This window comes from Podarcis liolepis (genome assembly GCF_965112155.1).
Source record: "Podarcis liolepis genome assembly, chromosome: 12".
NCBI classification, from domain to species: domain Eukaryota; kingdom Metazoa; phylum Chordata; class Lepidosauria; order Squamata; family Lacertidae; genus Podarcis; species Podarcis liolepis.
In genome coordinates this window covers 21,592,243-21,615,574 of record NC_139563.1, presented here as the reverse complement: position 1 = coordinate 21,615,574, position 23,332 = coordinate 21,592,243, and the positions used below count along the sequence as shown (strand labels likewise).

Here is a 23,332-nt window from a genome sequence, read left to right as displayed (position 1 = left end):
GATCAACTATTTCTTAGTTGACTTGCCACTAAAACCCAGATATCCTACTCCTGGATGAAATGCACTATTCTCTTTATATTTTTCCTCCAGTCTAGATTTTCCTTCTCATCTTGCTTCCATATGCTTGTACAAAATGACTTTCATATACGCAACGTAATTATTTTTGAACTTGGTTCCAATCATTTGGGCGTGTATTGACTCCATATGAATAGCAAAGTCTGGGCTGAGATCCCAGTTTCCCTAGAGGAATGTCGCATTTAAGAACTGAATATAGGCTCAAGATAACCTAGGCAAAAAAGGAAAGGAAAAGAAGAGCACCAACTCAGAACCAACAATTATTATTAGTATTAGGACAGTTCTCATTGTGCAAATATGTATGTATGATTAATCATAGATCATATCTGCACAAACTGGGATGTATACTAGTGTACAGGAGTTTGAATGGTAGAGTTGGATTGTTTTTTATCTCCATGGAGGAAGGCTGGTTGGAGAGAGGCTGAATAATCAAAGTGGTAGGCATTAATCAGCTTCTGTCCAAACATCCTTCCTCCACCCCAAATCACAACCTGATGGGGTTGGTCTTCGCATGTAAACAGCATAGAGCAGGATGGGGAGGAAGATTTATAGCTGAAAAATAAATCATCCACTGCAAGCTGATCTTTCATTGATGGTGGAAAAGATACAGGGACCCTATATCTTCCATCTCTCTTTCCTCAGGGGATGAGAAACGATCACTCAAGGAGGCTTCAGAAGCCATCATACACACACACTGGGGGAAATCTGGATCTCAGTGGCAGAACACATGTTTTTTTCCAGGTTCAATCCCCAATAACTGCAAGCAGGTCTGAGATAGACCCCTGTCTGAAATCCTGTTGGCAGTCAGTGTAGAGTCTACACCAGGGTTTCCCAAACATGGGTCTCCAGCTGTTTTTGGACTACAACTCCCATCACCCCTAGCTAGCAGGACCAGTGGTCAGGGAAGATGGGAACTGTAGTCCAAAAACAGCTGGAGACCCAAGTCTGGTCTACCAAATGGTCTACACTGTAGGCAATGCTGAGGGCTTGCCCTGTGTCTAGAATGCATGGGGGGCCTGAGTGGTTTCCTGCTTCTCCCATGCTTTCTAGCCATGGGTCTGAGAGGTTTTGCCTCTACCCCACTGCTTTCCCTTGGGGAAACCTGCTCTTTAGTGTCAAATCAGAAGAAACAGCAATTCATGGGAAACTCGCTTGCTGTTTGTTCCAGTTCAGTGCTAAATCACAGGTTTCCACAGCAGAAAGCAGCGGGGCAAGCAGAGGTGTGGCTGAGTCCTGAGCGAGGTAGATCAATGTCTAGTTCCTTACGAAGCAGTGTCTTATGTTCCTGGTACATAATTGTTATGCTGTCTTAATGGCCTTCGCTTTATTGTACATGGTAATTGTTATTTATTCAGTGGTCTGTGTTTGCCTGAGCTTGAGTCTGGACTAAGGATTCTGAACCCCTGTTTTTCTGATTGAATACATGATATCCAGTCACAGAACATTTCAAGATTTGGGCCTCTGCCATTGGCCCTTAAACTCTGAGTCATGATTCACAGCTTGGAAGTTTAGGCAGCCAATCACGTTTGGAGTGGGAGTGGCCCAGGCTTTCAGAAATGTAAATAAGCAGTGGCTTTGCCCCTGTTGTCCAGCTCTGTTAGTTCAATAAAGGTTCTTGCTGTTATCACTGTGTCTTTCCTCATGGAACCCACCTACACTTCAATAATTATGGATATTTAAATGTTTCAGTGAAGCTGTTTTATTTTAACAATGTGTGGATATGTATTTATAATCGGTTTGACACTTGTAAACTGCTTGGAAGCCATTTTGGCAAGTAAATTGTATATAAATTAATTAATAATGGACACATGCTATGTAACCCATTGCTGCCTTAAAAATCAACTAGCTTGTTATTTTTCTCAGTTTAGATAGAAGCTGGTTAGTGGTGGGAATGCAATAAAAGCACGGGATGTCATAGCAGCAACAACAGGAAAGACACAAGATAGATATGGATTGTGGCTGGTGTTGTGCATACATCACTTCCCACACCAGCGGTGGGTGCACACTAGATGCAGAGTGAAGGAGAGGGTGTACACAGCCACATACACTTATACAGTGGTACCTCTGGTTACGTACTTAATTCGTTCTGGAGGCCTGTTCTTAACCTGAAACTGTTCTTAACCTGAAGCACCACTTTAGCTAATGGGGCCTCCTGCTGCCGCTGCACTGCCAGAGCATGATTTCTGTTCTCATCCTAAAGCAAAGTTCTTAACCTGAAGCAATATTTCTGGGTTAGCGGAGTCTGTAACCTGAAGCGTATGTAACGTGAGGTACCACTGTATAACACAAGGTGAAAAGTCAACAGTGAGAGGATGATTTTTAGAAGAAAACTGATGGCAAATGGTGCAGCAGCCTCTTTCCATCAGACCCCTTTCACCCCCAACTCAGAGCCTGCTAATACTGATTTGGGCTTTGCATCTTTGATTTTGCGTCTTGTTTACAACTTACTCCTCCTCCTTACTCTTCTCTCTCTCTTGGACCTCAAGATGAGTATCCTGTGAGAGAACAAAGGCACAAGCATGGCTGCCTTGTGCTTCTCTAGTCTAGTTAAACTAGAACTAGAAACTTTTCTACAATTTCTATAATACAATAAACAACCTTATTATTCCCATACCTACAACCATCTCTGTGTTTGTGGATGCAACAGGTAAAGCCTACTCTCTAAACAAGATTCACTAGCCAAATATTGCTTACTCTGCATAAAAAAGGGTTTCAATAGGTAATTGACCCAGTTATCCCAATATTAGCCATGCTGTGCTGTGGGACAGAGCACTAAGGGTTGCCAAAGGTCAGCATTTGTCACACCTTTTACTACTTACCCATGAGACTCATGTTTCTTTCCCTGAAGCTTTGGGATAACCAGCCTCATATAACCAACATGCTTAAATCTAATCAACAAATTAAGGGGTTGATACCAGAAACTGTTGGAAGAAATAGGTGAGCAAGCCTATTGTTCACCCCACTAGTCTATTTGAGAAGCTCAGTGTGTGAAGAGGTTTAAGCTGTTTTCTCCAGCTCAGCTTCATGGCTCTTACCAGCCACTTTTGAGTTCCTATACCAATAATCTAGGAACTTTTATGGTTTAGGACACGAGTGGCGCTGTGGGTTAAACCACAGAGCCTAGGACTTGCTGATCAGAAGGTTGGCGGTTCAAATCCCCGTGATGGGGTGAGCTCCCGTTGCTCAGTCCCTGCTCCTGCCAACCTAGCAGTTCAAAAGCACGTCAAAGAGCAAGTAGATAAACGCTCCGGCGTTTCCGTGCGCTGCTCTGGTTTGCCAGAAGCGGCTTAGTCATGCTGGCCACATGACCCGGAAGCTGTACACTAGCTCTCTCGGCCAGTAAAGTGAGATGAGCGTGGCAACCCCAGAGTCGGTCACGACTGGACCTAATGGTCAGGGGTCCCTTTACCTTTGCCTTTTAACTAAGCTAAGTTTCACTGCCTGTGCAACTTTTCTGACTTATGTAGGGGAAAGCACATGACCCAGACCTTTGAAGAGTTTTTAACTAAAGCCATTTTTAACGTAATAAATATGTGGCCTTTTCCTAGGCTGGGGGAAGGGGGAAACTTTGGAAGGGACTTGGAAGGGTGTGTATTAAAGGTCTAACAGCCTATATTTCCATGCTTTATTCCTATTACAGAAGTCAACATTCCTCATCTTTAATCCTCCCCTTTCATCTTATTCTTTAATATTTATTTCTACAGAGCCATTTTACAATGTAACGTAACTAAGACCTCATTAGAGTGAGACAACAGAATGGTACTTTCTAGTCAGCAAATTTATTGCTTCTTGATGAATGAGGTTTTTTCAACAGAACCATTGTTCTCCACAGTTTCAAAATGTCTAGGATATATATTTCCTACTTCTCTCCCCCACCCCCACTTTATTCATTACAGTATACTAATGGTTTTACGACTTGCAAAATGATATGTCACAATATCTCTTGAGGCTGCCTGTCACCTTTTTCGGCAGCTGTTTGTGCTGGGATGAGGAACTAAGAAAAATCAGTGAAGCAGTGACTCCATGTGGTGGTATACCTGCTTTGCAAAATAATAATAAAAAAGGCAGCTAATCACAAACCACTTGAGAGCAAATTCACACAGCCTTTAGTACATGCCAATTTGAAATATGCATGCATGTTGCACAGCGCATTAGACTATTTATCATGAGCAAGTAGCCCCCATTCCTTCTGAATGAGGACCTCTTCAGATCTACTGCACAACTGATACTATGACACTGATATACAAGCATGTGGAGAGGTAATGTCATAGAATAGTAGAGATGGAAGGGGCCACAAGAGTCATTTAGTCCAGCCCCTGCAAAGCAGGAATCTTTTGCCTAAGGTGGGGCTCGAACCCAGGACTCTGAGATTAAGAGTCTCATGCTCTTAATTTATCCCCTCCCCCTTATCTGCAAGGTACATACAAACACACATATATTCCGGGCAGGGAGGAGCAGAGCCTTTGAGGTGGTGGCAGCATGGGAAAGTTAAGTGATGTCAATTACATGAAAAGAACTTGCTGCCCAGGAGTTCTTTCCTTAAATTTATTTTGACTTTCTGCATTACTGTCACCAAAATCTTTGAAGATCAATTAATAGAACTACCATTTGACCAGTAAAGATCAAGAAAGTCATCAGGGCCTATACTGGTGACTGGGAGTGGCCGCTGGGACCACATAACACTGGTCCTGAGAGATCTGCATTGGCTCCCAGTACGTTTCCAAGCACAATTCAAAGTGTTGGTGCTGACTTTTAAAGCCCTAAACGGCCTCGGTCCTGTATACCTGAAGGAGCGTCTCCACCCCCATCGTTCAGCCCAGACACTGAGATCCAGCGCCGAGGGCCTTCTGGCGGTTCTCATTGCGAGAAGTGAGGTTACAGGGAACCAGACAGAGGGCCTTCTCGGTAGTGGCGCCCGCCCTGTGGAACGCCCTCCCTTCAGATGTGAAGGAAATAAGCAGCTATCTTATCTTTAAAAGACATCTGAAGGCAGCCCTGTTTAGGGAAGTTTTTAATATTTAATGCTGTATTGTTTTAAACACTTGATTGGGAGCCGCCCAGAGTAGCTGGGGAAACTCAGCCAGATGGGTGGGGTTTAATTAATTAATTAATTAATTAAGGGTCGGTTTCACATTCAGCTTGTGGCCCCAACAAATCCCACCCATTGTTTGCCAGATTTCTCCTAAACTGCAGTTCAGAACTAGCTCCAGCTCCTAATCCAAGGGGTAGGGAATGTTTTTCAACCTGAGGACCAAATTCCCTTGGAAGTAACCTTCTGGGGACCACATCCCACAGGTGAAGGGAGCGAGAGGCAAAAGTGGGTGGGACACAATGTGATTCTCAGCTGTGTACCGTAGGCTACATTTCAGCTATGCTAGAAGCCCGAGATTTTGGCATAGTCTACTCCCTCTCCCATCTTACTATCAAGGTAAGCCACAGGCGTTATCCCTGGTCTAGGGCACACATTCACACCAAGTGAAAGCACTTGAGGTTAGAAGAACAGGGCTGATGCTGGTGTGGTCTGGAGAGGGAGCATAGCTTGGTGAGAGAGCCCTAGGGTCAGACAGAGGACCACAATCTGCCCCCAGGTCAGAGGTTTTCCTATCACCAGCAGTCGGATGAATGTAAGTCAGCCTTCCTAATGTCTGCCCAGGATGGAGATACAGTGGTACCTCGGGTTAAGAACTTAATTTGTTCCAGAGGTCCGTTCTTAACCTGAAACTGTTCTTAACCTGAAGCACCACTTTAGCTAATGGAGCCTCCCACTGCCGCCGCACCACTGGAGTCTGATTTCTGTTCTCATCCTGAAGCAAAGTTCTTAACTTGAGGTACTATTTCTGGGTTAATGGAGTCTGTAACCTGAAGCATCTGTAACCCGAGGTACCACTGTAAAGATGTCAGTGGTATTTGACTCCCAGCAAGTTAGCAAAAATTTATAAAAGTTAATGGTAAAGGGACCCCCTGACCATTAGGTCCAGTTGTGGCTGACTCTGGGGTTGCGGTGCTCATCTCACTTTATTGGCCAAGGGAGCCGGCATACAGCTTCCGGGTCATGTGGCCAGCATGACTAAGCCACTTCTGGCGAACCAGAGCAGCGCACGGAAACGCCATTTACCTTCCCACTGGAGTGGTACCTATTTATCTACTTGCACTTTGACATGCTTTCGAACTGCTAGGTTGGCAGGAGCAGGGACCGAGCAATGGGAGCTCACCCCGTCGTGGGGATTCGAACTGCCAACCTTCTGATCAGCAAGTCCTAGGCTATGTGGTTTAACCCACAGCGCCACCCATGTTCCTTCCAAAAATTTATAAGACAAGTACAAATACCTGCTGGAAATGTAAAGAGAAAGAAGGTACCTTTTATCATATGTGGTGGTCATGTAAGGTAATGAAAGCTTTCTGGGAAATGATATATAATGAATTGGGGGTGATGTTTAAAATAACTTTCATTAAAAAAAACAAAAAACAGAAGCTTTTCTATTAGGAATTGCAGGTACCGACATCCTAAAGGAGCAGGAAAGACTTTTTATGTATGCGACAACAGTCTCACGGATGCTACTAGCCCAAAGATGGAAAGAAGGCAAAGTCCCCACGAGAGAGGAATGGCAAACTAAGCTGTTGGACTATGCCGAAATGGCAAAACTGACCAGAAAGCTCAGGAACCGAGAAGACAATAACTTTAAGAAAGAATGGGGAAAATTTATGATTTATTTAGGAGACCACTGTAAGCAGATGAAAACATTATCAGGATTTTAACATCACTTGTAATGTAACAAATACAATGGATAGCGTGGAAAGATATAAAATATGGATTAGGTAATAATACGCAGCTGAAAATGCTGAGAATGGGACCCATGGAGGGGATGGTGGGAAGTCAAGGGATTCAGAGAAAACTCTACATATGGTTATATATTTGGTAATGTGATAACTTTTTATATGTAAAATCAAATAAAAAATATTTTTTAAAAAGATGGAGACAGCAGCCAGGTTTCTGCAACACAAAATGTGAATTCATGAATGTTATACAACAGGATTTTAATTGTTAGATAAAGATTTTGTTGAGTGGTTTTATTGCACTGAACCTTTTGGAATCTTGTCTATAAAGCTTTGAGATCAAGATTCCCTGTTTCTGTGCTAATCCCGTCAAGGGGTGACATTTTTTTTTATCTCAAACCCTGTATCTTGGACACATGCAACATGTATTTTAGATGGCCGTGGTGACAGACTAGGGCAGGGAGTGGGGGACGGTAAGGCAGTAAGGACAAAAGAAAAATGAAAAGGGGTAGCAGTTAGCAGCCCCGGGGGCGTCCAAATGTTACAACACAATGCTGTGCCTGTGTACCCAGATGCAAGTTCCATGGTGCTGAATGGAGTTTGCTTGGCAGATTGCAGCCAGGTTAAATCTAGCTTTGAACTTATTCAGTGGTTCAGATCCCAGTGCTGAATTGGCTTGATCTGGGGCTTCCAAGTCTCGTTCAAATTGCATTCACTGGATAATACTTAGATGACCTATGTAAATTCATGTAAATGTGATTGCATCCAAGATGTTTCATATTAACTTCTTTCAAATGACTGTCAGACATTTCAAAAAAAACAAAAAACATGCACCAGGTAAAGTGATACCCTTTATTGGACCAAAACATCATAAAGAAAAATACCTTTCCCCCGTTTGTCATTCTGTGCTCTGTGAGAGATTCCGCTTCTTTGGTTGCTAATGAAAAAATCTGCAAGAATTTAAAGGCTTCCACTGCAAGGAGACATGCTCCATAATCTGATGGGCTCTCAAAGACCCTCTGTAAACAGTTTACATTTATCTTTGCTCCAAGCTGTGTGGTATTTATGGTTCAGGGTTTATTGTTTTAGTGTGGTTTCCATCCTAGCATGAGACTCCAGGACATTATTTTGGTCACGCTAAAAACAGATTAGAATTTCAGTGATTGACTTTAAGCAATCAAAAGCTTTTTCTTTATATAATTTATATGCAGGCTAGAAAGTCCTGGCAATAATTGCATATCATTCACTGCAAATACTCCAGATGATTTTGGGAATAAGCCAAAAAGCAGTTATTCTCCTTCTCTTCTAGATATATTTTTCTAATCAGATAGTTCAGCTGGGAGATTGTTTGGTTTGGCCTCTGGAAAGAGAAATAATAGTAAACTGGCAAGGGGACTATTTTTCTAAAAGAGGGCAATAAAGCATTTTGAATAAGTTTGTCCCAGTGGTATATCTCTCAGCTTTACTTCCCCATGTGCCTTTTTTATAACACCCCCAGAAGATGTATTAACATTTATTTGTTTGTTCAATCCAATTAATCCGAGTTAAGTAATTTGCTAACAGCCATTGTGACTTTGTTCCACTTTTGCAGGTGGTGTTCCTTTATTGGTGCTTTCCATTTGCATCACAGTTTGAAAGCAGGCTGTATACAAAACTCCCATTTTCCCTGCATCCATTGTGCTCCTACCGCTGCACATGTGATGCTAGGCACAAATCACATCTCTCCTGTGAAATACTGCCTTGTGATGCATCTTCCCTCAAACCAACTTTGATCTGATTTGAAAAAAATAAGTCATCTGATGCTACTGGTGTTTTTTAAAATGTTTTTATTGAAATAATTTCATGAATAGCAAGGGTACATACAATGTCTCTGATTTCAACTCCAAGAGTCCTTTCTACAGGTCGGTTACATTTGGTGTGAGACATTGATGTCAAAAACAAACAGACAAATAAAGAACCTATCCTCATGAAGTTGAAGCAAAACCTCTGCACATACACTAAGCAAAAGAATGAAATATCATTACCCCCTTTTTTCTCTCCCCAATACTCTCCCCCCTAACCTCATATGAGGATATTGTTTCCCGCCACTCCAAGCTCCGAGCGGTGCAAAATTCCAGGGGTTACAGTTGCTTACCCGGAATGAGGTACAGCAGAGACTGTAGTGTCCTTATGATAAATGGTTTATTTACACAGATATACAACTGGAGCCTATGATGGAGGAGTTCACAGCATTAACACCCCAAGATGATCTTGCTTCTCCCATAGCTACAACCTTGGATTCAAGTAGAAATCAGGCTTCCAGCTTCTAGCTCATATAACTCAACCCTCCACTCTGGCCTTTGTCTTTCTAACTATCAGTGAGTTGAGGGTGAGTTGATATTGTGTGTCTAGGCATGCCTACTCTGGTGTCTGCTATGCTATCCTTACCCTTGCCGCATAATTCCTCTGAACTGGGCTGTTGAAAAATGGACCTTCAGCATGTAGCAATCTGTGCAAATAGGAACACTTGCATTGTTTGAGCAGCTGGAAACAAAATGGCTAGGTTGTGCTAGGGGAGTGGGGAGCAAGCGAAAGTAGGAGTGCAATGATAGGGACCACTCACCGAAACATCATCACACAAACACACACACACCAAAAAATGTGCCAATGAGCTTCCACAGCTGCAGTGACTATGAATGTATAACAAGTTATTTTTAGTTAATGGATTTTCCATGGTAAGAGGAAATCTGCTTTAAGTGTACAGTAACAAAAAGTATAGGTATAACATCATGTGGACAGTGTGAAATATTTGGGTGCATGAGCAGTACCAATTCCACAATAAACCTCTGTCTGGAAGCACTGTAGGAGGTGTTCTGCATACCTTAATTTCCAGAGGCAAGCCCCCCGAAAGTTTTTGTAGTAAGGTTGGATGAATGAAAGCCAGTTGGCAGAGTTTAATTTGAGCCATGTGATGTTAAGAGGAAGTTCCTTTGAATATGCTTAGGGTCTATTTCCCCTTCCCACTGTGTAACTGCAACTCATTGTTTTCATCTGGAATGTTTTCAATACTTCCATGTTAGAAAACGCAGTTTCCAGGGAAGCTTAAGCTCAGCCCAGCACTTCTCTTTTTATAAATCTGCTATTGCCTGCTTCACTGGATTAAAAAGCAGAGCTGAATGTAAAAGGAAACTTATCTGTGCAGAGGGTGGCATGACATTTAAAGTGGACCACTATCAGCCCATGCTTGTGTTCACAAATAATCCATGGCCGGGGTCACCTCACAGTTGCAACCTAATACACTACAAGTGTAAGAAACAACACCCACTTTGAAATGTAAGAGTTTGTAAGTTTCCCACACCCACATGCATGGGGAATCCCCTTTAGAGAACAAAAAAAATCCCTCCAGATTTATGTTTATGTTACTGGAACACATCTGAGATATTAAAAATGCTAAAAAAGAAAAAGAAATCGGGGTAGTTCTCCCCATAGGTCAAATGCTGCTTCTCCTTCGGACAGGCAGAGGTGTGTGTATGACTGTATATGATACAACTCCCATGATCCCTAGCTAGCAGGACCAGTGGTTCAGAATGATGGGAATTGTAGTCCCAAAACATCTGGAGGGCCGAGGTTGAGGAAGCCTGTGATAGAGGGAGAGATATGGAGATGGAAGACTAGAGACGTATGGTGCATTGCGAGTGGAAAGTAGCATTCCCTCCAGCATTTTGCAGATGGAAACTGGGTATTTGCATCACTTATTCTAACAGAGCAGGTGATGTAAGAATAACTAACTCCCCTGCCTGCACATCACCCCACCCCAATATATGGCTGCTGGTTCTTCTCCCTCAACTATAGATTGTAAATTGGCTGGTTGCCTTATAAAAATTAATGGAATGTTTAGTCTTGCAGTGGAGCTGGCTGTAGTGTTAGTAAGAGTTGCAACTTGAATGAACTTATATCAATGTGCACTGGAATATATATCTATATTCCCACTCAGATGTTTAATTTTTGGGGGGTCCAGGATAGAAGTTAAACCTAAATACTGGGTTTATGCTAAAAATGGGTTGTGTGACTAGATCCTGTGCAAACATCTCAAAACAGCTAAAATGATGCTTAAGACATCTTCCAGACCCCCACCCACTATGCTTGCCTCTTTCAGCAATCCATTCATGAGGAGAGCAGGTAGAATTCAAACAAAACAGGGAGAGAGAAAACAGAATTGGGCCACAAGTTACAAGCAGCCAGGCATGGAGTTATTTGGGCGAAGGTTACTTTTCACCCAGGAGGAATGTATGGTGGTTGAGAAGAGCGCTTCGCCCTCACAATCCACATGCACCCGTGAGCCCTTTTGAACGTCTGACATCCAGGAAGCGAGCAAGAATAAAACACCGCTGAGTCTTAACAGTAGTGGTTTTTGTTTTTAAGGGTGACTGCTGCTTGCTTCCTGAGAAGGTTCCTCCTTCCCTCCCTTCTTCTTTAAATTTAGAGAGGGCTCCTTTCCCCTCCTTTCGTTCGACGAGTTACGCCCGGGGAAATTTCCCTTCACCTCGGAGCCCAGCCCTTCCTCTCAGCCTCGTGCTTGTGAGAGGCCCAGCAGCGCCCACTTGGCCTCCCCGGAGCCACTTCCTTCGCCGGAGAGGAGCTCGCGGGAGCTGAGCAGAGGCCGGCTCGCCCCACGGGTTGCCTGCTTGCCTTGCCTGCCTGAGCCCCCCGTGTAGTCCCTGTGCGCACTTCCTTGACCCCTCTCGCCTCGCCTGGACGCCGGGCAGGCCAAGGCCAGCAGCCAAGGTAAGCCTCCGGGATCTTGTTGGGCTTCTGTGGGGCGCATAGACTGGAACTGCATTTCCCCTTCCTCCTATCGCAGCAGAGCGGGGTGGATTGGGTTTTGGGGGGGTAAGCCCCTTATTAGGAGGGGGACCTACATTTTATTAGTCGTGGGGTCAAGGGCGAAGATGAGAAGACTTGTCCCTAAAGCAATGGTTCCCAACCCTTTTTTGGCCATGCCCCACCTAAGCACCTCTAAAATCTTGATTCTCCCCCCACCCCCGTTTTATTGTACAGTGGTACCTTGGGTTACAGATGCTTCGGGTTGCAGACTCCACTAACCCAGAAATAGTACCTCGGGTTAAGAATTTGCTTCAGGATGAGAACAGAAATTGCACACGGGAGCTGGAGGCACCAGTAGTTAAAGTGGTGCTTCAGGTTAAGAACAGTTTCAGATTAAGAATGGACCTCCAGAACGAATTAAGTACTTAACCTGAGGTACCACTGTATTGTATTTTAAATATTTTGTTGGAAGCCACCCAGAGTGGCTGGGGAAACCCAGCCAGATGGGCAGGGTATGTATGTATGTATGTATGTATGTACAAACAAACAAACAAACAAATTATTACTATTATTATTATTACTACTGTGACATGGGGACACGGGTGGTGCTGTGGGTTAAACCACAGAACCTAGGCCTTGGGGATCAGAAGGTTGGCAGTTCGAATCCCTGTGACCAGGTGAGCTCCCGTTGCTCAGTCCCTGCTCCTGCCAACCTAGCAGTTCAAAAGCATGTCAAAGTGCAAGTAGATAAATTGGTACCGCTCCGGTGGGAAGGTAAACGGCGTTTCTCTGGTTCGCCAGAAGCAGCTTAGTCATGCTGGCCATATGACCTGGAAGCTGTATGTTGGCTCCCTCTGCCAATTAAGCGAGATGAGCACTGCAACTCCAGAGTTGTCCGCGACTGGACCTATTGGTCAGGGGTCCCTTTACCTTTACCTTTACTGTGACATGTAATTCTTATTATTCAAAAGGTAAACTCCAATTCACGTGGAGAAAGCCTAAAAGGCCATTAACGGTTAATAACTCATTCTCAAATTTCCCCCCTTAAAAATCAAACACACACACACACCCCGTTGGAAACCATGGCCCTAAAGGCAGCTGGACCTAATAGGTAGAGAGGCTCTTTCCTTCGCCAGAAAAAAGGATTTGAATGAGGAGGAGCAGGAAATTAAAAGTCAGAAAGAGTTCATGGCTGTCTCCAGCACCCTGTGGGTTTCCACCTTTCCTTTTGGGGAACAGGGGTTCATATACAACGTAATGCTCCGAGGGTGATTTTCTCTCCCTCATCCTTGGCTAGAGATGAAAACGAGCATTTTCCAGGATCATTCTAGACCATTCACTCAACAACCATCATGCTATTTTTTTAAAAAAATTGAATACCGTATATATGAAAAATACACACCAAAAGCAAGGACAGTCTTTAAAAAGTCCGCTCCTTTCCCTAGGTCCACTAAAGAAAATTTATAGTAGGATAGAAATTACTTTTTATCTCTGTCTTATAGGTACTGTGTCCAGAGAATATAAATAATATCAGTAACAGTATGCAGCTGCTATTTTCTTTTATGGCATTGTGTGGTCGGGTGGATTTTCATTGATTTGGAAGGGCCTTACTGGGCATTGCAGATCACCTTTTGAGGCTTGGCACAGGCTGCATAACATATTTTAAACAAATAGATTTCAGGACATGTCTTGGGTGTTTTTCCTCAAGTGTACATGAAACAGTTTTTCTTTACCCCTCCTTTTTCCTACCCCCCCCCGCCTCCTGCAAACTCTGATAATTGGCTTTCGATCAGCATCGCTAAGCGTCTCTGATTTTAAAAATTGAGTTCTGCTTAAGAATCTAATTTGAAAGTTGTTTGGGTATATAGGTGGAGAAGGGTTGAAAAGGAGGCTCAGTTTCCTCATAACAACCTCTCTTCTGTGGCTGGTTTGTAAAGATTTTGTATGCTCGTTTCTCTACCCCCTTCTCAGCATTCTCAGTTCTCTACAGTGGTTTTGCCAGCTCTGCAAAACTTCCTGCCACAGAAACTTGCAATCGCTGGTAGAGGCCGGAATAGCATACCTTCTTGCAACACAGGGGGAAGAACCACAGTGTTGACTTACCACACCTAAAGTTTCTTTTAAAAAAAGCTGTGTAAAAAAGAACAAGCAGAGTTTTCTTATTATAAAGTGTTATAAGAAAAATACTGCTCATTTTACCTTATGGGGTATCGATGTGCCCATATAGAGTGCCTATCGGAAGGAGGCCATCCGGAGAATCTTGAGAAGCAAGGCAATTAGTAACCCTGATCTTTATTAACTGTTGCAACAGGGTGCTCACAACCACACACAGGAGGCAGGAGGGACCCAGAACAATGGTGTGCAAGTATCGACTTTTGAAATTGCCCACCCTCTAGCTCAAGACCACCCCCCAAAACATCATACCTACATCACAGGAGGCCGGCTACAGCAGAAATACATCACGGGGGCGGTCTACAACAGAAATGCTGTCTGGCAAGATACTGATACAGTGGAACCTCAGGTTGCGAATGTGATCCGTGCGGGAGGCACGTTCACAACCTGTTGCATTTGCGCACGTGCGGGTCGCAATTTGGCGTTTGTGCGCAAAGTGCAATTTAGTGCTTCTGCGCATGCGTGAGCACTGAAACCCGGAAGTAACCCGTTTCAGTATTTCCAGTTTCAGCGCGGTGCGCAACCTGAAATCGCATAACCTGAAGCGTCTGTAACCTGAGGTACCACTGTAGTGGTCACTTGATTGCTTTCCCTGGGCAGCCTGGCCATTCCTTTTGAGATGCTAAATAGTTCCTAAATCCAGGTCACAGACTCACCCTATTCATGCACAAATACACCCTTAAGACAGGATTTGTGAGCAAAGAGACAGTGGGGAGGCTTTTCCCATTTCCTTCCTCACTGCAGAGAATATTTGAGGTCACTGGAAGAGTCAAAATGGCTACAGGATTGCTCTCCTGTACTATTTCAGACATGTGGTTTATATACTTATGTATGTATTTGGACATAAAAATAAAAAGGGGACTGCCCCTTTTCCTATGAGAACATAAGAGTTATTCTCTTATTTCAGATCACCACAGAAACACTGTATTCAAGAGAACAACTACTTCTTCTCTACCCTGTTCCCATTATTTATGTAGCGATCTGTCTATCTAAGAAAATGTATATGCTGCTTGATTGTAATAATACCTCTTGATGGTTTACAAAACACATGCTACACACATATAAACATCACACACAAACACACACACAACTACCTCATGTGTATGACTGTTCACAGATCATATGTATATTGTAATAACAACCAGTTAAGCCAATTGAAGTTCAAGCAGAGCATCTAGGTAACAAACAATGTTTCCCCCCCCCTTTTGTGAAAGTACACAATTGGAACTACCTGTATTGAAGACCTGGAAAAACCATTCAGCTATGAGGCACATCTGCATAGAGGTTTCCTGGACTGGTATCTAAAAGTCATAGGCATATAGAAAGACTGTCCATCTAGCATACATTGTCCACCTCCTTCTGTTAAAAAAGTGGAGGTGTCAGGGATTGAATTTAAGACCTTCTGCAAGCAAAGCATGTGGCCTGTCGCTGACCCATGAAGCTGGACTCAGTTCAGTTCACCAGTCATGTACTGTGTGTGAGAGAGACACAAAAGTGGAGGGGTGGCTAACACCCCAGAGGACAGGATCACACTTCAAAACGACCTTGACAGATTAGAGAACTGGGCCAAAACAAACAAGATGAACTTTAACAGGGAGAAATGTAAAGTATTGCACTTGGGCAAAAAAAATGAGAGGCACAAATACAAGATGGGTGACACCTGGCTTGAGAGCAGTACATGTGAAAAGGATCTAGGAGTCTTGGTTGACCACAAACTTGACATGAGCCAACAGTGTGACGCGGCAGCTAAAAAAGCCAATGCAATTCTGGGCTGCATCAAAAGGAGTATAGCATCTAGATCAAGGGAAGTAATAGTGCCACTGTATTCTGCTCTGGTCAGACCTCACCTGGAGTACTGTGTCCAGTTCTGGGCACCACAGTTCAAGAAGGACACTGACAAACTGGAACGTGTCCAGAGGAGGGCAACCAAAATGGTCAAAGGCCTGGAAACGATGCCTTATGAGGAACGGCTAAGGGAGCTGGGCATGTTTAGTCTGGAGAAGAGGAGGTTAAGGGGTGATATGATAGCCATGTTCAAATATATAAAAGGATGTCACATAGAGGAGGGAGAAAGGTTGTTTTCTGCTGCTCCAGAGAAGCGGACACAGAGCAATGGATCCAAACTACAAGAAAGAAGATTCCACCTAAACATTAGGAAGAACTTCCTGACAGTAAGAGCTGTTCGACAGTGGAATTTGCTGCCAAGGAGTGTGGTGGAGTCTCCTCCTTTGGAGGTCTTTAAGCAGAGGCTTGACAACCATATGTCAGGAGTGCTCTGATGGTGTTTCCTGCTTGGCAGGGGGTTGGACTCGATGGCCCTTGTGGTCTCTTCCAACTCTATGATTCTATGATTCTATGAAATTTGCAGAACCTGGCTTTTAGCACCTTGGTATTTTTCTATAAGATTGCTGACTCCAAAGAAAAATATGTTCATACTCCTTTTCCACGAGGCATGGATTGTATTGGATTTAGAATGGAAAAGCCTAAGCACACTTGTGGCCTCAGTACAATTGAGTAAAGAGATTGCAAAACCTTGATTGCTTATTTCCTGCTTTGTCGGCGTTGAACATTATCCTGGAGCAGAAAAGAAAGAAGCTGGATTCTGTATTTTTCTCAAAAACTGCACTTGCATCCGGAGGCTTTCAGAGCTGAGCAGCCATCAGGCACTGAGAACGTGTTACAGACAAAGTACACTAAGGACAAATAGGCAGAAGTTTCACCACACTTGCTGGGAATATATACTGAAGTTTGTCCAAAACAGCTAGCTTCCATTTTGCAGGCTAGATGTAATGTGCACATTCTTCAGTCTATGCTTACCTTTATGGCTCCTAAGAACTGTCTCAGACTAGAGATGCCTGCTTCTCTCTTCCCGCAAATTTCCCCTCTAGTTCTAGTCCTGATGGTGTACCATAGCCTTGGACCAGAAGTGCAGGAAGCTTGAGTCAGTTAATATTATTGCCCAGGATCAGTATTCTATGCATTCCAGATAAATGTTGTTGCTGCTTTGCATACTGAGATGAAAATTGATGTTCAAAATAGAATTACCGTATTTTTCGCTCTATAAGACACACCAAGTTTTTGGAGGAGGAAAACAAGAAAAAAAATATTCTGAATCCCAGAAGCCAGAACAGCAAGAGGGATCGCTGCACAGCAAAAGCAGCAATCCCTCTTGCTGTTCTGGCTTCTGGGATAGCTGTGCAGCCTGCATTTGCTCCATAAGACGCACACACATTTCCCCTTACTTTTTAGGAGGGAAAAAGTGAGTCTTATAGAGCAAAAAGTACGGTAAATAATTGCCTACCTGGTGCTTGTATGAGGATGCCTTCCTTATTTTACTTTTCTGGAGAATTGTGTGTTTTTCAGTTCCTCCTTCCTTATTAGAATTGGGACAGAGGAACCAGTTTAAATAACCCCACACCCTTTTCACCTTTAGAAAAAGGAATGAGGTGGGGGATTTTTTAGGACTTAAGATACGTGAACCTAACTTAATTTTTGTGTGTTGGCATTCATCTGTCTCAAAAAACAATGGAAGAGTGCGCCTTTGGGGTAATTCAGACTCACTACTTTGTTGAAAGTAGAACTGAAGTATATTCAGTGCACTCCTTTCTTATTAAACTTGACAAGGTTTACAGTGTTAAATGCTATCTTTCTTACACTGCAGTCCTGTGCATGTCTGCGTGCAGGAAAGTATGTTGAGAACTGCACTCTCAAAAACTATTATACCCATGAACAGAGCTACTTGTATCAAGCAGTATTTGTTTATTTATCTGTTCATTGTGTTTTTAGTCCACTCTTCCTCCCCAAAGAGCTCAGGGTCATGTAAAGAGCCTCCCCGCCCCCAACATTTTATTTCACAACAATATTGTGAGGTCTGCTGGTCTGACAGATAGAGATTAGCCCGAGGCCACCCAGTGAACTTCATAGCTCAGTGGGCATGTGAGCTTGAGCCATCCCTTTTAGGTCAACACACTAATAACTAGAATAATAAACCATGGGGCTTCTAATGTCTTGATGCATTTTGAACAAGAAAATCTGGTATTAGGGGAAGACTCTTTGTCTCTGTCTTGCACAAAGCCTCATCAGGTTTCAGAACTGCAAACTGGTTTGATGTTGCTTTTGCATTATCGTGTGTTTTATTGTATGCATTTAAAATCCATTTTTTGCTGCAAGTTACCCCGAGAACCTGATTCTAGGGAGGCTTATTGATGCCTCAAACAAACCCACAGGATGATAGTGGTGATCCAGGGGGTGGTTAGCGGTTTGTTTTGTTCTTGTTTATATTTTGTGCTTTTTATCATGTAGTTTTCTGTTGGGAACTGCCCTGAGATCTACAGGTGAAGGGCGGTAAACATATTTTAACAACAACAACAATATAATTTCTAATTTAGCCTTTGTGCTTTTTTATGTTTTCCTGTGCTTCCAAGCAAAAATAAAATTAAAAACAACACCCTTTCCCGTAAGGTGAAAAGCTCCGTTTTCACATGTAAATCTTGATATGCACCAGTGGTTTTTGATATTTCAGTTGCATGCAAAACTCAACAAACATTTAAAAGGTGGGTTATCGTTAGGGGAAGGAAGAGTCTTGCTTGGCAGAATGTATTTCCGGTTTGTGTGTGTGTTTCTGACAGAACAGCAAACTTGAAAAGATATGGAAATGGTGCAATAACTATATAGAAAAATATAAACATGTAGAAAACAAAAGGAGACAACTTGTTTGACCTTGATTTTCTGAATATTGCATCGGATACAGACAAGGCCATATTCTAGTACAGCTAAGAAATGTAATCATTAATACACAGAACAGTTATTGAGTTAAAAAAAAGCTTGTAACTATGGTATGTTGTAAATTGGATTGTCTTTCCTCTGCTGCTAAGCATATACTGTGGCAGGTTAATTTCCATTAATAAAGATAAAATGGGCCACATTTCAAAATGTTATGACTTTAGCATTGACTTCACTCTCAACCTATGACAGCATTAAGCAAAAATACTTTGTTGCATCAATTTGCAGAAGGAGCTTCTTATCATAAGGAATGATTATTTAGGGGGAAATAATTTCATTACTTATGAATAATATCAGTAATGTCCATATTCTAGTGTGAATTGCTTCTTTTTAGGTTTTTATTCTATTACATTCATTATTCGATTCAAGCAGGCCTTTCATATTCTGTAATCAGCATTTGCAATGTAATTGACAAATCCACTTGCTTTCATTTTCTCTTGGCAGAGCAGTAAAATTTAATACTGTCCTGTTCCTGTTACCTTTTGGGGGGGTATGTGCTTTTAATTTGTATTTATTGCCTAGTAAAGACTGGGTTTGGGGTTGGTATGCTGGCTTAGCTATTTGACCCCTTACATTCCTTAAATCACAAGAACACCTGATCCTGGCCATTGTCCAATGATTTGTTTAGCAAACAGACACTTTCAACAAATTTTTATCACAATTGTTTTCGTAGGTCAGTGAAAGGCTCTTCAGATAAAAAATCATAGCATTGTGTGGTGCTTCAATATACATTATTTGTGTATGCAATACACAATATAACCTTACAATCCTTAGGAGAAGGCCATAATTCAATGGAAGAGCCTGTGTATGTGTGTCATATGCACCATTGATGTGTCTCCTTCAATGTAAAATCCCATTTCACAGTGCACATGACCACGAATCTGAAAATACAACCACAATATGAAAATACAACTAAAAACGAATTGCGCCACCTTGGCTTGCCCATATTCTATAGACCTTTAATAAGTGCAGAAATCAACAGATGACTTTTCCTTGGCATGGAAGTGTAATCTTTAAACTGGTCCTCTGGCCTGTTGAGCGCTCCAGTTGGAGAACAGCCTTTGCCAAATGTGTTATGGGCTTTGAAGACACTCAAACTCAGGACACAAGGGAGAAATGTGCTAGGAGGAAGGCACGCTTGGCAAATCCACACCGTGATCAATTCCCGCCCGGAAACCAATGTCCCCACTGTGGAAGGACGTGTGGATCCAGAATTGGCCTCCACAGTCACTTACGGACTCATTGTTAAAACCGTGTTTATGGAAGACAATCTTACTCGGCTATGAGTGATCGCCAAAGAAGAGGAAAAGAAGATTCTATAGACATAGCCTCTGTACCTTTAATAAGTGCAGAAATTAACAGATGACTTTTCCTTGGCATAGAAGTGCAATCTTTAAACTGGCCCTCATTTATATTTCTAGGACCCACCCCATTTTTGTGAGTATAAGTTTTAGGTTTTAAAGAACTGTTTTTAACGTTGTGTTTTAACCTGCGCTGGGAATGTAGGGAGGGCAGGTAATAAATTCATAATTAATTGCAGCAATAGCTGCACTTACTGATTTTTACTACATTAGTGCACCCTAAAGAGAAGTTGCTCAAGGGGATCTTTGCTGTGTGTGTTTTCTTTCAGGAGATGGCTTTAAAGAAGGATTAAATAAATTCATGGAGGATAAGGCTATCAGCGAGTACTAACCATAATAGCTGTCAGGGGCGGACCTTGGTAATAGGGTATCTTGTGCAAGGCCCAAATTTGATGCCCCCTCCCAGCCAACAACTGCCTTCCCAAAGCCGGGTAAGCGCGGTGCCAGACTTTAAGGAAGGAGGCGTGAAGGCTCGGGCAAGGTCCTAGAGCCCTCCCACCTCCTGGGAAGGGGCTGACTAGGCTTTGGGTAGGAGGAGGGCGGGCTATATAGGACCCTGTCAGAACCCTCACTCCTCCTTCCCATTGCAAGTGGTTACTAGGCTTTGGGAATGAGGCAGCAAGGTCCCACCTTGGCTTGGCGCCCTGTATGGGGGGAAACTGGTTGCACTGCCCTAAATCTGCCTCTGTAGCTGTCCAAGGTCAGAGGCGGCTTGCTAACTAATGGGAAACAATAGCTAGAGATGGCTGTTATTGCCTTCATGTCCTGCTTGCGGGCTTCCCCTAGGCATCTGTTTAGAAACGGCAAGAAATCTTATGCTAGACTAAATAGGCATTTGTTCTGATCCAGGCAGGCTTTTCTTATGTAACATGAGACTCTAGGGTTTAAAGGCAGGTGATTGCATTCCCCGAATGTTTTGATGAGGCAGGGAAGTTAAAGAACTAAATTCCACTCATGAAACATATGTCCTTACAAGTTAACCGGAACTACATGTATGCATATTGGAAAACAGTGCAGTTCTTATAATCTGTACTGGATGACTTCCTACAGAATATGTACCAACATTTTCAGATATTTGGATTTTTGATCTTTTGTACAACAATGTGAAATGGCAGGTTCATGTGGATCACAGCATAGGATGGGGAATAGTCATTTGAGAGTGACTTTAACAGATTGGATTTTTTAAAATTTTCTTACCATTTCTAGTTTGCATACTTTTCCTGCCACCGCCTTGCTTCCCCCCCCCCCCCCCCGCAACCCAGTGATAGAATTTTGACTGAGGTTGAATCGGTTCTTGCCTCCCTAGTGTCAGGTAAAATATTTTCTAATTTCTGTGAACTAAACATAGAACCTTATTCCTGTTCTCCCAGTGGCAACCGATGGACATTTTTGAGGAGTCTCATATCGCTTAATCAATTAAACTTTTTTTTTCTAACTTCAGTTTTCTCTTCAAGGAAATTTCTCAGAAATATAAGAATCTCCCCAGTTCAATCTGTCATGCTAGTTTAGACAAATCACCACTGAGGTCTACTGACAGGTCATGCTATGGAAAAGCATTGCAATTTTTTAGAGTCATCATATGATCAGCCAAGCAACCAGATTTTTCCGTGTTCTGAATACATTAGCAATAGCTGTTCCAAAATGGTTGCTAAGGACTGTACATTGCTTGACATTATTTCTGTAGCCCCATGACCAAGCAAGAGAACAAGTTGGTTACACTTGAAAGCAGACTTACCTCTGAAGAATCTCTCAAGTAGAATGTCCAACAATAATATAGTATATGTTAACATGTATACTAAGGTGGAGAGAATCTTCTGTCCTAGAGATCTCTCTGTGACATGTTTTATAAGGGGTGGTGCATTTGGTTATATTCAGCAATTTTGTTTTATTTTTTCACCAGTCCATGGGTGTCTCATCACAAGTAAAAACATGTGATGTGAACTTTCACATAGGAAGTTGCCTCATACCGGGTCACTCTATTGGTCTGTCTCGCCTGGCATTGTGTAGCTTTCTAGGATACTAGACAACGGTCTTTGCTATCCCCTTCTACCCAGTCTTTTTTAATGGGAAATGCTTTGGGATGACCCTGGGACCTGTAAAGCAGACGCCCCAGCAAGATTTCCATGATTGTCACAGCTCTAAAAAGTGCCTTGGACACTTTGAGGCTGGGGAGTGTTGCCTAAATATAAGTCACAAAGGGAGATGTTGTGGGTCAACTGGTGATGGTGATTTGCATTTGTCATTCACTTCATTACAAAAAAGTCTCAAAGCAACTTAGCAACAAAATAAAACGACAGACATACAAAATAAATTAAAAGCCATTAGTAATGATGTGCTGCACAAGGAGTGCCAAAGTTCTTCTGGTTTGCACAGTATGATGCAATTTTAGGCACATGCACAACCAAAAAGAAAACAACTGTGTAAAACGGGCCTAAAGTTGACTTATTTTGTGTTCCTGTAGAATGGATACAAGTGGCTTTAATGAAGGTACCGTATTTTTCGCTCTATAACACGCACTCGACCATAACACGCATGTAGTTTTTAGAGGAGGAAAATCTGTAGGCATGCCACCCGTAGGCATTCCCTCCATAACATGCACAGACATTTCCCCTTACTTTTTAGGAGGAAAAAAGTGAGTGTTATGGTGCAAAAAATACGGTAATCACCGGTCATTGTGAGTCCTCCTGACTGCAAAACCCTACGCAGTTCGCAGTTCGTCATGCTGAGGATGTGTGCTTTATACTTTCACGCAAGGACAGTTACATAAAAGGACCCCCCCCCCCAAGCTGGCTTTGCCCTCCCTCCCCTTCCTTCTGTCAGATCTCAGGGAATAAAGGCTGCATTTCAAGATAAGACTGTGCACTGTTTAGTGCACCGGTGAGGATTTGAGGCTCCCTGCAGGGAGAACTGATGAGAGCAGTTAACTAACCGTTGATCCAGTGAGCCACAGGAGGGGTGTGGGAGGATCCTGTCTACCAATCAAAGAGAGAGGCATAACTTTTTAATGGTTAAACAACAACAATGTGAACTTTTACTTCAAAGGGAGAGGATAAACATCTTAGAAGGAGAAACTTTTTTTTGTTTTTTGTTTGCCTTCTTTAGTCCTTGGGCTAGAAGCAAACTCTGGGAAGTGGCAGATGGAAGGACATTGCTTTGAACACATAGCTCTGCAATCCTAAAGGGGCAACCCCTTAATCTGCTTCCACTTTGATTAGATTACACAGATAAGAGGTAAACTGAAATTTGCCATAGGTTAAAATTGTGGGGGGAGTGCGTAAGCAGTGTATTTTAAAACAACTTTATACTGTAAACTACCCTGTGAGCTTAGGATGAAGGGCAGTATATAGATTTAAATACTACTACTA

The 23,332-nt window shown here is 42.7% G+C and overlaps 1 protein-coding gene across 2 annotated transcripts in view; it reads left to right on the top strand.

The window, feature by feature from the left end:
- Nucleotides 1-11,239: 11,239 nt before the first annotated feature.
- Nucleotides 11,240-23,332, top strand: part of APBB1IP (amyloid beta precursor protein binding family B member 1 interacting protein) — a 51,433-nt gene continuing 39,340 nt past the window's right edge. The window contains exon 1 of one of the 2 annotated variants that reach the window (XM_083467463.1): nucleotides 11,240-11,613. The gene's annotated coding sequence lies outside the window, so the exon portion shown is untranslated. Of the gene's footprint in view, nucleotides 11,614-23,049; nucleotides 23,199-23,332 lie in introns of those variants that run through there. The other variant, XM_083467464.1, reaches the window with a different exon arrangement.